This window comes from Myiozetetes cayanensis, unplaced genomic scaffold (genome assembly GCF_022539395.1).
Source record: "Myiozetetes cayanensis isolate MyiCay16 unplaced genomic scaffold, myiCay2020 scf5-8, whole genome shotgun sequence".
In the NCBI taxonomy this organism is placed as follows: Eukaryota; Metazoa; Chordata; class Aves; order Passeriformes; family Tyrannidae; genus Myiozetetes; species Myiozetetes cayanensis.
This window is the reverse complement of record NW_026087742.1, coordinates 105,226,664-105,242,697: the sequence shown is the minus strand read 5'-3', so window position 1 is coordinate 105,242,697 and position 16,034 is coordinate 105,226,664. Positions and strand designations below refer to the sequence as shown.

Below are 16,034 nucleotides of genomic sequence, written 5' to 3'. Positions count from 1 at the left end.
GATTTCTTTTACAACTCCTGTCTAGTCTGGGCATGGCTACTGGAGGACAATTTAAAGGTAATGCATTTTTCAGAAGTAGACATTATGATCTATGAGCAATACTAACAATTCAATTAATTATTAATTAATTGATAAAGGTAATAATGATATATTTAATTTAGATTGTCATAAGTTGTTTCATTTGGTACCATGTGACCTTCTGATTATTAAGAAAGTAAAATGAAACAAAGTCTGCATTAAAAATTAAAAATCTTTCCAATTCAAATAGACTAAAATTTTATTCATAATACAAGGTCAAAAGTCCAAATTCAAACTAAGAGCACAAATATTTTATTTAAATACTATGAATACTATGTAATATGAAATTATGCTTACTTCCTCCTTAGTGATAGTTTAGTTTTCTATTTTCTAAACTTAAAATACTGGGATTTCACTGAGGGAGGAAAGATTTATTATATAGAGTTCCAAAAGGCTCGTGGAATTTTTTGCAGAAATTCTTTCTCCCATAGCTAAAATCACCTCACAGAATCAGCACGATTTCAAGCAAGTTAATTGTTTTAACAGTCCAAAGAAAACTGGGCTGTTTTTTCTTAAGTGACATCCGCAGGTGGCCTGGCATTGTGGAAGCTTTGTGTTCTTCCTACAGACAGACAATTTGTGAAAATTGGCTGCTATGAAATTAAGCCTGGGGTGGCTTTTTACAGCATTCTCAATCATTCAAGCAGACTAAAAAGATGAAGAACTCCATCCTCTGTTCCTTCAAAACCCTCCTCCACTGTGATGTCTATGAAAAATTGAGAAGGAAGCAGTAGCTGATGGCTACTGTCAAGTGTTTCCAATATGGTTTGGTTATTACCTTGTGCTCCCCAGCTACCCCTACTCAATTTCTCTCTCCTGTAAGCTGTATGGAGCAGGTTCTGAGCATTCACAACACAGAACAAAATGGAAACTGGGTGTTTATAGGCAATCTTGTAATAGACAAAAATAACAATAATTCCTCCACCAACATTAAAATCCCTATTCCCATCCAGACCCTAACCTCAATGTCTGCTCCCTCTTCAGCATACGCTATTGCCAATTCGGACAGGGTAAGCTAAAAGAATTTCTTCCACAACTTAATCATAAAAACTTTCTAAGGGTATAGGCAGATGCACATTTTGTCTGTACAAAGACATTTTATGGAGCTATGTATGGAGAGGAAAATAAAAAACCTGCTTTGGAAGAAGTCCAGCTTGGCCTTTAAAAGCACTAACACCTTTAATTGAAATCTGCTGAACAAACGTGGTCTGCTGAGTTTTGAATGCAGTGCAGTCCTATAAATGGGAAATACGGCTGTGTCAAATGGAATTATTTCACCAAACCTTTGCTTCACTGGCCCTTTTTTGACAGGACAATTAATGGAAAGGAGTGTACAAGACCAAGAAGCTTTGTAGCTTAGTTCTCAAGAGCATCTGTGTTACAGGGTGATGCCCCAAACGGGACCTGCACTGGAGATCCACTTGCCTTCCCAGTCCTGATTCAGAGAGCAGCAGGTACACACCTGCCCAGCCAGACAAGGAAAAAGAGGCAGAAAGAATGGTACAAAGCTCCACATGGACCTGTCTCAAAAGCATGTTAGTGATGGCAGTCACGTTTCTAAGGCTTTTTAAAGGGCAATAAATAAAAGAGGCTTAGGCATCTTATAAACTCAGATATAGCCAGACTGAGCTCAAATGTGTAAGGCTAAGAGTGAGCTTATTTACCTCAGGAAAAAAATATCTGCTTATAAATATGCTTTTCATTCAGTTAGATTGCCCCTCTCCATTTCACTCTTCCCTTTCATGTGTGCATGTCCTACAATGTGATAATCAGAAAGTACCATCTGCATAACAAAATCCCCAGAAACAACTGCAGAGCCTGAGACTACTAGCTCACATTTCAGAGGTAGAATACAGCACATATTAATGCTTTACTGAAGGAAACTCATCCATCTTCTCAGACAGAAGTCTGTCTTTTGCACTCTCATCACACTGCAAAACACCGTATCTCACCGTATCTTAACATCTCAGAGTCTCTAATGTGTCTGTTCCCTTAGTGTGCCAGTGAGGTGAGAAGTGCTATCACCCCATTCTGCTTGTGGGAATTGAAGTCAGACAATATGTCTGCACTGCAAAGCAATGCAGTCCTTGAGTAAACTCCTCTCATGGATCATCTACCCTGAACTATGTGAGTTCACTGCTGGTTTCTGCTTGGAGTCAATAGGTGAGGGAAGACAGTTCACTCCAAGGACTGCCTCTGATACCAAGGTGACAGGCTTGGTTTGGTCTGTATTGAACAGTCTTCTGAGATCATTCTATCCAGAAGTTTATCCCTGAACGTAGCCTAGGAGACACAGCATCTACTACCAGTTTTATGCCTGAAAAACTATCATGCAGGGGAGGCTGCACTTCATACATAATAACCCCAAATAACCCCAAAATGCTATAGAAAAAACCCAACAGTAATAGTAATAACTAAGAGTAGGAGTCCACTGCAGGTGGCTGAGAAGGAACCCAAGGCCAAATGACAAATACTGTAATCCTGGCCAACCTGTTTGGGAGGGTTAGGCATTGGGCAGTGTGTCCATGAGCTGCTCTCCATTCCTTGGAGAAAATTTACTCTATCACAGCCAAAACCAGCACAAGCTTGCTGCCCCCTTCTGGCTACCTAAGCCAGCCGGCCCCAGAGAGCTGCGGTGGATGGACAGCCTCCCAGCTAAGCCCTCTCCTTCACTTGGGAGCTGATGTTAAGCCAAGGCTTGCCATTGGCCAAGGAGGCAAGGATCTCTGCTTAGGGATAATGTATGCCCCAGAAAGGATTATGTGATCAAGCCAAAGTCACACCAGAGACCACTGACCGACACCAGGTATTTATCAGGTTTTTTTATTATTAATAGCCTTTCCTTAATATTCATCTTAGAGAAGCTTTCCCCATGCCTGTTAGCTCTTACACAGCACATGTGCTAACTACAGGGCTGCACAAGATGGGAAGGCAGTGCTCTGCTGACCACTGCCCATGGCTTTCCAAGCACCTTCCCCACTGCCTGCCTATCCTGTGCCCAGCCAGGGCACCCGACACGCTCCCCGTCAGCCAGGCACTACCAGCTCACAGTATGCCTCTAGAAAGAAGGTGAACTTTGTCAAAATCTGTCACACAATCCAATTGGAGAGCTCCTGTTATTTTAACTGGCAGCTAATTGTCCAACTGGGGTATGAAATCTCAGGAACGATAAACTAAGTAAATACAGAATTTTTTTATAATGTAAGCAATGTGTGCAGAAGGGAGTCACAATCACTGTTTGTGACTGGTCACAGCTAGAATGCCTCAACTGATATAATTAAATAAATTCCACATTTCTGAAGGTAATTCTTGTATCACATCAGGTATTTGTGTATCACAGCACATAAAATACAGGACCATTTCAGGATATTTTCTCCCCTATGGATTTGTTTCCAAGTAAAATTTCATGTTCATTAAAAAAACAGGTGTGCACAGCCAGAGAAAGTGAAGTCTGCATTTGCTCATGGAAACTGATAAAGTAGTTCTTGTTTCATCCATGTATTCACCATAAAAACTATGCAAAATACAGATCATATAACAGTAAAAGTGGACTAGAATTCCTGACATGAACAAAACACAACCTCCTGCTGAAATCAGTCATTCCATACGTCAAACCCCAACAACTTTGTTATAAAACTTTTGCATTTTCGCAATCAGGTTTTTTTATTAGATAAACCACGGTCTGTCTAAATATATTGTTTTCAAGCAATGGTTTTCAGTGTGGGATTAAACACACCAAAGTATATATTAAAGCCTTGGCTCCCACATTAATCTAAAGCCATCTACACAGCTTTTACACAGCAAGCAGCTCCTGCCAACCTACAAGATGTACTGCCCACAGCTTCCCCTACTACAAAACACAGACTCCCTCTGAGTTACGAATTCAGGACTAACACAGAGACAGTTGCCTGTCTTGCACATGTCAAGATACTGTCCTTCAGTTGACTGGTGGCTTCTTGACTCCTTGACTTGCAGAAACTTTAAAGCAACTCGCATGGTAAGGCATGAAGGAGTTTGGATGAAAAAGCATGTGTAGGTCCAAACCAGACATGCAGGTGAGACTTTGTACGGTGAGTCTTGGTGGAGTAGATGAATGTACAACACAATGCTCCTGAATTCAACAGCAACTAATTAAAGGAGCACTTTCTGTCTCACAGTGAGTTGAATCAGACAGAAAAGCACAAGAAAAGCAAAGTTCTAATGGTTAAACAGCCTGTAACTGTGCAAATAAAATGACAACAATGGTAAAAGTAACATATGAAAATGACATAATGGTTATATTTTCAATATTAACACCTATGATTTTATAATAAAAGTTACGTATATACACATATAGCTCAACTTATAAGTATGCTTGTATATATACATCAGAATTATTTAAAACCCATCAAAATAAACACAAATTAAAACTAAAGGGTTCATTTTGATACAAGGTATTTGAGATGGCTGGCTAGCCTTATACATTTCCTGTATTTTTAGATATTTAAAGAAACATCAAAGCTTTTTAACATGAAAATTATATTCTCATAGCCATAAAGAATACTCCTGTTGATTGTATTAGAGCAGCTACGCAATACAACTTCTTTGCTTGCTGACAATGGGTTTTGCTGCGTTAATTAAATAAGTAATACGTCTGTGATCTTTATTCATTAAAATTAATGCAATAATATCGATGTTGAAGGTTCATCTTGGACTCAATCTGGCAAGCCAGATTCACTGGAGTTACTCTAAGATCATTCTTGATGAAACACAGAGCTCTGACAGGAGATTCTGTGTGAAATCGGTTTACCCTTGCTTCACTTAGTATTATTCCAAATCAGCAAACACAAGTGTCTTCCAAGCAGACAAAAATGTCTTCTATTAAGCAAAGCTATGGAAACCACGAGTCTCCAGGCGACAGGTTGTGCTGGGCACGGAGCCCACTGGCTGGGGTATTCCTGAGATGGGGAAATGCCGCCAGTGCCACCACGGAGCTCTGCGGTCCAGCCGTGGTCGAAAGCCGTCAGCTGGAATTAGCCCAGCGGATGGCACTGAGCACGGCTTGTCAATTCCAGTAACAAGACCTGGAACAAACAGCAGAGGTTTCATGTACGAAACCTAAGATCCCCTCACCTCTGGGATTATCTCCCAGAGAAACAGGAGCTGCCCTGCTTCATCCTTCCCTTAGGGAATGCTGCTCTTCCCAAAGGCAGTCAGTACCTGTGAGCGTGCAGCAGGTGAGGGCTCTGCACCAACAGGCGATGAACCACATGAAATAAGAGAACCTCGCTTTAAGATTCACAAATCTAATTCACTACACACTGAGACCAACAGCAGCCTTTCCCACAAATCCCCGGGCACTGCATTAAGATTTGATGAATAAGAGCAAACACGGGGTCAAAGTTCAGCATCAACATCTGAAAGACCTATTACTATTAGCATTTTTGTTCTGTTAACTACATGGGTTGCACCTGAACCCTGGCAAAAAGGGAAAACACAAGCTACCTTTGATTCATGCCCATCCATATTTTATGTGCAATTAATTCAGGCAACATGGAAAAAGAAGAAGATGAATAGTGAGGTAATCTTAAATTAAAAAGACTGATTAGTATTTAGGAAACAGGCAGCTGACCCAGCCACCCCCAGTATTATGACTCACAGTACTATTTTCATATTTGTATTATTTAGCACCTAAAGACCTTAGCTGAGAGTCCTGTTCTGCTAAGAACTTGCATCAAGTCCTCTGAAATTATATTCCCTGATTAATTTTCTACTGAGAAGAAAATGTTTTCATTAAAATTTTATGTCTAAAATGGTATCTTTTGATTCAATCCTCCCAAAATCTAAGTACTAAATAAATAGAAAATATTAAAAAATCTACCCTCAAACCAAAATGGAAATCACTTCTTTTCTGAAGGCTGCAAAAAAGTAAATAATTTCTATGATTTTCAAGGGCTGACAAAAAATTGAATTTCCACTGAGGTAGGGAGAAGAACTTGGTATTACCTTTTTCTCTAATCCTACTTCATACATAATAAAATAAAAATATTAAACAAAGAGTTAATATTATAAATAGATGAAACACTTAAAAAGGCAAGAAGACAGAAGGTGCTTACATCTTTCAGAGTTTAGAGACAGGACACTGAAGCATTGACACATTTAGGAAAGTTTTACAGAGAAGGAATATTTGGAACTAGTGAAAGGGACTGATTCCAGACACCAAAGAAATAAAAGATATACATTGCATTAACTAATATGAAAATTTTAAGCATTAAGTGATACTACCAATGGACACAATCAAGAAAAAGCACTAATTAAGGAAGACTCCTTGTAAGTGAACAGCCATAAGCAGAACTACAGTGCCCACTGAGCCATGTGATTGTCCTTTGACAGAATATACATTATTATATATAATATATATTATACATTAATTTATATCTAAAGCACTGAAGAAGAAATATGAAGGAGGATAAGTTAAACTAACTAAAGATCGAAAATTATCTGTAATTTGATTAATAAGCTCAGGATGTACCCTAATATTGCATATATTTTTAGTGATTTTAAAGAGCTTTGCAAGTTTCCCATCACAGCAACTGACAGCACCAGAGAAGAAGGATGGTATGGCAACTTTTTAAGAATATAGACATTCTTTTCAATAAAGAAACAAAATATGAGGGTTGCATATCCTTAAATGATGGAAATAAATAAGACAGTTTATGATGTCAATAACATAGTGAAGCTTTATTGAATTCTGTTAAAGTTTACAAGATTTCCTAATCAATGTTAACCTATTAAAGATAAGCAGGATGAATTTTTTTTCACAGAAATTGACAAAATTAGGAAATTAGATGATAATTGATCCAACACCTACTGAGTGCAGTGGGCTTCTTTCCATTCTCTTTAGTGGGTTTTGGATCAAGACTTTAGTAATGAGGACTTAAACAGCAAAATTAGGCTGCCCGGTCAGCATTAATAAAATCTTTATTAAGCAGTACCATAACTGCTGTGTTTGTAAAATGAACAAGTAGTGAAGAACTATGGTTACAAAAACAAACAGCCCATCTAGTAAGACAGTAGACCTTCAAGGGAAGCCAGTAACAAATCCTTGGGAAGAAGCATTCTTTAACACTTCTGAAATCACAGACACATACATCCACTGATTACACTATAACTGGGGTACACAGGCTGATAACCTTCTAATGATCTGTTACACAGGTGGATAATCTTCACTAGGTATCCATTACAATGTAAAATTTTAAAATTTTGTTTTTATCAAGCTATTCTATTCTACTAGAGCTGTTTCTTCAATGTACCCTTGCCAGTAAGAGACAAAGGATTTGAATAAACTATGTAAAGGAGCCATTTCTTTTACTTTTTCACGATTGAATTTTATTGGTCGTCCAGAAAACAGTATTAGGATAATCAATACTATCTTTCAATAGCCTTCAGTATTTCCTACTGCATCACTTGTTCTACCACATCATATCTTCCTCTTTTTTTTCTAAATAAAACAAAACTTTCATCTCTTTCCTTCGATCGGAATCTTTACATGTGGAAGACTTCTCATTTTGCTGTCATTCTCTGGTCCTTTCTTCCTTCCTTAATAGTTTTCTGGATAAGAAGTGGCCACAGGCAGACACATTATTCATACTGAATATGAAAGTCAACAGTTGCTAAATGTTACACAAAAACTACTAAATAAAGCCTTACGTGTCTTTTATAATATATATAACTTTCTTCTGCTATGAACTGAGCAAACATTCTAAACTGAGCTTTTCCATAACAATGGACAAGAGATTTTTGATAGTATGTGTTCTGTTGGAAAGGTACCCACTAAAGATTCAGATTGTATCTTCCAAAGTTTTATCATGTATACTTCTAAAATTACAGAAGATACCATATAGCCCTAGTGGTGATCTCTGATAGTCCTTTCAAAGTAGGTTTCTCCTTTAGCATTCCAAAAAAAAAATTGTGTTGTCTTCAAAGAAGTTGCATTTACAGATCATTAAAAAATATATTAATATTAAATCGACCCCCAACTCCAGCTACCATCTCATGGTATGTTTGAACGATGCTTTGTTTCCTACATTTAGAGTAAGAAATAACTAGAGTACTTCCTCTTTAGGGCTTGGTTTCAGTCTTTCTCTGTGTACACACATGAGTAAATGCCAGTATGTCAGTAAAGACACAGGTAAGGACACACATAAGCAGGTGTATGTATTTGGGCATATGTACGTGTACATAACTCTTCTCTAGTGACAAACTACAAAAATGATCCCTAAATGTATACATTAAGCTACTAGAGAGCATCCAAAGGAGAGCCACAAGGATGGTGAAGGGCCTTGAGGGGAAGCTGTTTGAGGAGCAGCTGAGGGCACTTGATCTGCTTCAGCCTGTGAGGAGACTGAGGGGAGACCTCACTGCAGTTACAACTTCCTTGTGAGGGGAAGAGGAGGGACAGCTACCGACCTCTTCACTCTCAAGACCAGTGACAGGACTCGAAAAAATGGCATAAAGCTGAGTCAGGGGAGGTTTAGATTAGATATCAGGAAAACGTTTTTCACCCACAGGGTATTTGGGCACTGGAACAGGCTCCCCAGGGAAGTGGTCACAGCACCAAGTGTGAAGGAGTTCAAGAAGTGTTTGGACAATGCCCTTAGGCACATGGAGTGACTCTTGAGGCTGTCCTGTGCAGGGCCAGGAGCTGGACTCGATAAAACTGATGAGTCCCTTCCAACTTATATATTCTAGGATTCTATGATTCTGTGATAACTAAATATGTATGTATGGGCAGAGAGACAGTGCCAATCAGCAAACCTGATTCTGCATTGGTGTAAGCACACCACCTTCAGCTACGGGAACCCCCCAAAAATGTCTAGTAGAAAGTTCACAGGCCTTGTCTCCTTTGTATGAGATATTAAACAAAATAAACTCTGTGTATACAGTATGTGCAGACCTTACTGACAAACTGATACACAAACACACATTTCTCCACCATATGCAGAGTTTGCTGAAAAGGAAATGCCATGTATTTCCAGTTAGGCTATTCTAAAATGAGCAAAGGTAAGATTTCCGGGGGGCCAAGGGGAGGGAAGTTTTAATGTGGGAGGAGACAGCCAGAAAGCATTCAAGAAAAGTTGAGGATGCAAAATGCCAAGGTGCTATATGGTAACAGCTGTGCTCTGCTGCCATCCTGAAATTCTGTGCACTGAACAGCAACCTGACAGACACAGGGCTAAAATTGTTGCCAGGGATCAGTGCCACACAAAAGCATCCTGGCCAAACACATTCCTGTGCAGACATTGTGGCTCCATCCCAAGGCTTCCATCATACCGACAGATCTTCTTGGTGTAGGAATTATCCCTGAGGCGTATGATCTGAGCTCAGAGTCAAATCCAGTAAAGGTGCACTGTCAAATGGATGTAGGCAGGGACAATATATATGCAGGTCCCTTACACCATTCAGGCACAGCAATTCTCAGTCTGAGGCAACTGGTCTGGGAACACAGACAGGCCACAGCCAGTTAAGCTCACTCCTAACCTCACCAGCAGAAACTTCTCCCTGCACATAACAACAGATGCACACTATGACTTTATTTTCCTTGAAACAGTCTTCTGGTTGGGATTGAGTAGAAATTGCTACTGACACTCCAAGCACACACATTACTAAGTGGAATTTAATAGAGGAACTGAGATATTGAGGTTTTATGTGGCAGTTGCACGAGGTTTTTAAGTGGCAGTCTCATAAGAGCATTGTGACATTTTTGAAAATTCTAAGGTTTATGCTTTGTCAGAGGAAAATTTGATTTGTGTAAATTATCAGTCTTTTCAACTAACAGCAGACATTCTTTCTCTCATGTTCCTGCCACTAATTTATTATTTTATGGAGAAGCACCTCAAGTTACCTCAACTGAGAGATCACAGTCTCATTTCTCTTTGTGTGACTGAAAACAGGCATGAGAACAAAAAGGTGATGACCCTCACACTGAAGAGTTTAAGGATTCTCAAAAAAAAAATAGAGCAGTGGGAGTTGGGAACTGCAGTAACTTTAAGTATCTGGGTTTCACTAGTAAAGAACAGACGAGAGGAATATAGAAATATATTCCATCTCTGAAGAGAGAGTAGATACTTCACCATTGTCTGTATTTTTTATATGTTTTTCTGCTCCCTTTTTATCCCATTCTGCTAGTCTCCATCTTCTTCCTCTTTTACAATGCTCTGTTCATCGTGGAGAGCTGTGAAGGACCAAAGAACAGAAAACTTTCTGATGCTACTAGCCATCCAATCTCCAAGTAGCACTACCCATTGTCTGCCTGTTGATTGTATAGACTTGTATAGATCTTGTTGACACATGAATTAAGTTTCTGTATCTCTTTTCAGAAGCTACACTGTGAATTTCCTAAATTATTCCCAAAAGCAAAAACAAAAAACCAAACAAAACAAAACAAACAAACAAAACAAACAAACAAACAAAAAGGAAATAGTCTCTCCTGCATTGGCAAAAATCTCCATGTTTTAATTTTCTCCCTTTCTCCTACTTCATTTCCAATTTAAAAAATCTTTGCTGCAGTTGATGCTGTGACCATTGAAAGATTACTGTATGTTTGTGTGCTGTTCTTATAAACATGAAATTTCTAAGAACATGAAGCAGTAAGACTGACACCCTTGATTCATTTGTTCAGACCTAGTTATTGAGGCATAAATATCGTGCTGTATAACACCATGAAATGACCCAGGAGTGCCTATAATACACAGGTACAGTGAGACCTAGAAAAACAGAGTACTCAGTGTTTAAACAGAGAACCAGCACTACCTGATTTCCTTGCCCTGATCTTACAGAGCTTTGGCAAATATCACAGGATTTTCCCTTTCTGCAGGATGGAATTCCATATGTGACTACCTCAGGGGAATATGCAAAGCTGGAATATTAACATTAAAAACCCACAAGCTTTCATCTTCATTTTTCCCTCCTTCCTCCCCGCCCCTCAAAAGAGCTTTCACCTAACTGTGCATTAATTTTAAGCTGCCACAGGTAGAATTCATTGCTGTATTTTATCTGTTTTTGTTTTAGGAGTATGAAAACAATATGAAAGTGCATAAAAAAATGACACATTAAATGATCCCCTGAGTCACCGTGGTCTATCACCTCCTATTTAATTACATTAAAAAAAAAAGAAGCATACACTTGAACTGATAAAGCATAATGGCTGCTTTGGTGCTGCTGTAGACATTCATATAAAGACTTAGAGAAACACATGAATTACTAACCTGACAGGCCATGACAGTAACCTAAAATAGCCATTATGGTCTCTACTGTGGATTCTTCTTATTTCATGGACCCCTGACACAACGGATGGAAACAAGACAAGGTTTATAATAGAAATGCTGACACAACCTTACCTATAGCTGTGCAAATGGTGTCTCTATAATTAAACTTTACAACTTCAGCACCACTAGATAAGTTGCTAGCTTTTAATCATATTAATCAGAGCTTGGATGTCTCAACTGCCATATATTATCACGTAGTTTGCACTATAAAAATAAAAAGATTCCCAGCCACTGAAGATCAGCTGTTATGAAACACACAAGTATATCCAAAAGCTCCTCTGTAAGTGCAAATACACTGAAGGAAAACCTCAGTCGGTTATCCTTTCTTTTGTTTGTTTGTTTTCTAATACATGGGTTCAACATAATAGCTACAGAAAGTACTCTGAATACATTACAAGAACAGCAGCCAATAGTAAAAAAGCTTCATTAAGATCTGCCCTGTATGTTTCAGATTTTCCTATCAGCAGTAAAACAAGTCTACTGTCTTCAGTGATAATGACAGTCAGAAGCCTGCTCTTTCAGAGCAAGGCACTGAGATTATTCTTCATGCACTGCTGTTTAAAAGCCAGCTCTCCAGCAACCGCAAGGAGTGGGTGGCAAAACTCTCACTGCCTTCAGTGGTCTGAGATTTGAAGCCTGGGAATGTTTTATGTAAATATTTCTCTTCACATTTTTTCTTCATTTGTCCGAGTGATTTACAGCTTTACTTCAGCAACGAGTTTCCTCTCAAAGAAGCTACATCTGGTGCAAACTGAACAGATATTGGATAGCAGCTGAAACCCTCTATTTTTACAGAGCAGGTATTGCTAACTACAACAATAAAATTAATCTATAAATAAAACTTGGTTCCTTACTACTCTCTATTATCCTGAATTTGCAAATCCTTGTATGCTGCATGCCAGTTTACATGTACCATGTGATACATTCCCACACTGTCAATGCCTACTCTTTTACACCACCAGTTTTATAACACCTTCTGTAGACAAATGCGCTTTCCTTTAAGATGGGTGGTACAGGTATGTAGCCTGTGTGTCACAAGGGGTCTTTTAAGGAATCAATAGAAAGAGCATGCCTATAATTATGTGTGGCGGAACAGAGTATGCCATGGACATGTCTGAAAATTATAAGAGCTGTAGCAATGCATAGGAGTTGCCATAGTGTTATTCTGACCCCTGAAGGATGGAAACAGAGTTAACTTCACATTCTTTTTTTTCCAATTTACTCAGTATATTCTACGAATGTCAAACTCTAAACTACATTAGCAGGATTTATTAGTGCTTGCCCAGACTTATCCTCCAGAAATATGAAAATAGTCAGGAACTAATGGTGAACCAACTTTAAAATACTGATGTTTCCAGGGAAGCATAGAAAATTGTTTTTCAGGCTAGTTGTAGGGTAAAATTACCATGAGTTTGATAGTGCATTAAATCTAGTAGGTATGTGAAGATAAGTTTATCAAGAGATGTAAAACTCACTCTGCTCTCACCTCTTCTTAACTGAAAAGTATTTTAGTGGCATTTTGTTAGAATGGATTCAGAGTGAAGTGGGGAAGGACATAGGTCAGTGATGATAAGATCACTCATTTCAGCTGAGTTAAGATTTCATCAGGCTTACAGTTTTCAGAAAATACATCTGTTAGAGGTATGGGGCCTCAGTAGTGCCTTTGTGAGCTTCAAGGAGTGTTCTTCCTCCTCCTCCCCCTGAACAGATAGGAAAAGTGATTCAGGATTCTAAAACAGGTATTAAGGCATATCTTGATACTATTATCTTTCTGGACAATTTGCTAAAATACTCTATCAGAGTTAAACAGATGGGGCTCCTGTTACACCTTTGCTCTTCACCTCCTCGCTTCTGAGAGGCTTGAGATGTGCTAATGGACCACCTTTTAGCTTCCTGTAAATCTAACAGGTATATTAGGCTGTTGTATCTGACAATACTTTTTCCTCAAGTCAGTCACGCTGTACTCTAACACGCTGAAGCAGCACCCTGCCAAAGCTGTGAGGCAGTCACTGCACACCCGGAGAGAGAGACACCGCTGTCTATGCCGGGCGCGCACACTCGGGGCGAAGCGGCAGCAGTGCACTGGAAGAGGGGTCAGCAGAACGACGCGCTTGGAGGTAGGCGACGGCGAGGGGGGGGGAGGAGGAGAATCAATTTTAATTTCGGCTTTGTTCCTCCTCCGCTCAGCTGTTGCCATGCACCGAAGTTCCAGGTTGCGGTGTGACCTTGCCGAGGAGCGCGCAGCCGGGGCTGCTCAATGGGACCATTGTGCAGCCTTGCCGGGGCTCTTCGGGAGCCCTCTCCCCGGGTGTGGCTGAACCAGCGCCTCGGCAGCCTCCTCCTCCTCCTCCGTGAACTCCCTGTCCCGGGGAAACTCCGCCAGCAGCACGCTGATGCAAAAGGCAGCCTGCAAGAGGCAAACCCCTTGTCAGGAGCTGAGCAAGGATCTCCCCTCCTCTGCCCAGGTCTCCATCCCCCGCTGCCGGGAGCGCCTCAAAGTTAACCCAAGTGATCGATACGCTATAGGAGCATATTATTCCACTATCGGCGACTGATGCCACTGATGTAATCAAGTTACATAATCGCCGTCTTTGCACAAACACATCCATCTTCCTACAGACAGATCTGCATATCTTCTTCCATCCATTATGCATGAACCCACCAGCAGTACATAAGGGTACATATTTTCGCACACACCATGTAACTTTAGCATTGCAGTGCATTGCACTGCACAACGTCATCACTATCGATTCCCTCAACCTTCCCCCATTCCTTCTTATCAGAACTGATTTAGCAGAGGAAGATTACTAATGTGCATTGCTCGGATCCCTTTAAATCTTTAAAGGCTGAAGTGGTTCCCTTTCTCGCTTCTGTTCCTAAGATGATCTTTTCTTTCCTTGTTCTCCCTGTCTCGCTTCACACCACAAGTAACAGGAATGAATTCCCACACAGTCCCTCAGCCAGATGCATGTATGTATGAAATACCGAAGATAGCATCTCTGTTTGCACATCTTCCAACTCCCATACACGTGGTCTGAGGTTTCAGTAGGTAAGTTATTGGGTGAAAAAAAATACATTTTGTAAGAGCACCTGGATGAGAAATTTTCAGGCTAGTGACATTTACGGTATTTCTCTACTATCAAGCTGAGGGGGTTTTTGTCCTTACTGTCCCTCAGTTTATAATTTCCTTGCAGGAACAGTTGTAATCCCAAATTACCAATGGCATTTAACCCCTTTAGCACCAGTACAACGTACCACGATCAATAAGGATCACCACCTTAAAGTTTAACAACTTGAAGAGCAGGATTTCTCTACCTCCATTGCAGCTATGAAATGCAGCAGAACACTGCACAGAGTTGGAAACATTTATTTAATCAGCGGATGGGCTTCGAGCTCATATTAATTAGATTCCATCACGGAGAGCTTCTTTACTACCACATACCCTTTTCAGTCAAATACATTACAACAGGGCAAATTAAAAAAAAAAATAATAAAAAAAAAGGGGACAAAGAAAGACTCCTTGCTTTTACAGTACTCCCCCAAATCCAGAGGGTGCATGAAGAAGGGAGGAGATTTTTAATTTTTTTTTTTTTTAATCGCAGAAAGCACTCACCAAAAGACCTACTGCAGTTATTCCACTTAACTGCCAATAGCGGCTGGAGCCCCCTCGCATCAGGCTAATGCAGCAATCCCGAAAGTGCCCATTTCAGTCACCCGCCACCAAGTTTAGCAATGCCGGGCTTTTGCCGGGAGAAAATGACCTTACCCACAGGAGTCTCCCGAAATATCCCTCCGGTGCGATCAGTCAGCGAGGCGAGTGCCGGTCACCACACTGCGCACTCGGCCGGAGAAGCCCCGTGTTTACTCCTGGGGCTGAGCTGGCCGCGAGTGCCGCGGACGCGGCGCCCATCCATCCACCGCTGCCAGCTCCGCCGCGGGCGCAGGTAATTCCATACAGACTTCGGCGGCCCCCCCCGCCCCCCCCCGAGTCGCCCCTTCCTTCCTAGTTCAGAAAGTGCCCGCGTCGCCGGCGGGAGGTACCATCCAGGTGCGGCTGGGGGGGAGGAGGAAGGGGCGGCCGACCTGGGGGCCCCCGCGCTGCCCGCGGGCAGCTCCGCGCCCAGCGCGCCGTCGAGGGCCGGATCCCGGCTTCCCGCACAAGTATCCGGCGAGCGACGGTCCGGAGAGGCTTCCTGGTGCTGGGAAAGCGCTGCCGGGGGGGGCCGAGGGGAGGGTGCTCGCCGGGTCCTAGCACCCGCACCGCAGCTCAAAGAAAAAAAAAAAAAAAAAGACAACAGCACCAAAAAAAGGGGGAGGGGGAGGTTTGTGGGGGGTGGAAATTCTCCAGACGCGGAAAAGAAGAAAGGAAAATAAAAAAAAAAAAAAAATCAGTTGTCCGCTTGCCCCGAACGATACTAATCCCCGGTGAAAATGACAAGTGATCAGCAAAGAAGAGGAGGTCTTGATTGATAACCACAATCCACCCAAAATATCCTCGGGAGCAGAGGAAGAGAGAGAGGGAGGGAGGGAGAGAGAGAGGCGAGAGAAACTGCAGTGCATAGACGATCCCTGTGTTCCTACGAGACGCGCTGGCTCGCTCGGCGGAACGCGCCCTCCGCCGGGCCGGCAGGAAGGGGCCGGCACTGCCCC

At 41.2% G+C, this 16,034-nt stretch overlaps 1 protein-coding gene across 2 annotated transcripts in view; it reads right to left on the bottom strand.

The window, feature by feature from the left end:
* Positions 1-15,991, bottom strand: part of IL1RAPL1 (interleukin 1 receptor accessory protein like 1) — a 706,285-nt gene extending 690,294 nt beyond the window's left edge. The window contains exons 1-2 of one of the 2 annotated variants that reach the window (XM_050333305.1): positions 15,151-15,991; positions 12,871-13,791 (exon numbers count right to left, since the gene is read on the bottom strand). The gene's annotated coding sequence lies outside the window, so the exon portion shown is untranslated. The remainder of the gene's footprint in view (positions 1-12,870; positions 13,792-15,150) is intronic. The other variant, XM_050333304.1, reaches the window with a different exon arrangement.
* Between the last annotated feature and the right edge of the window lie 43 nt (positions 15,992-16,034).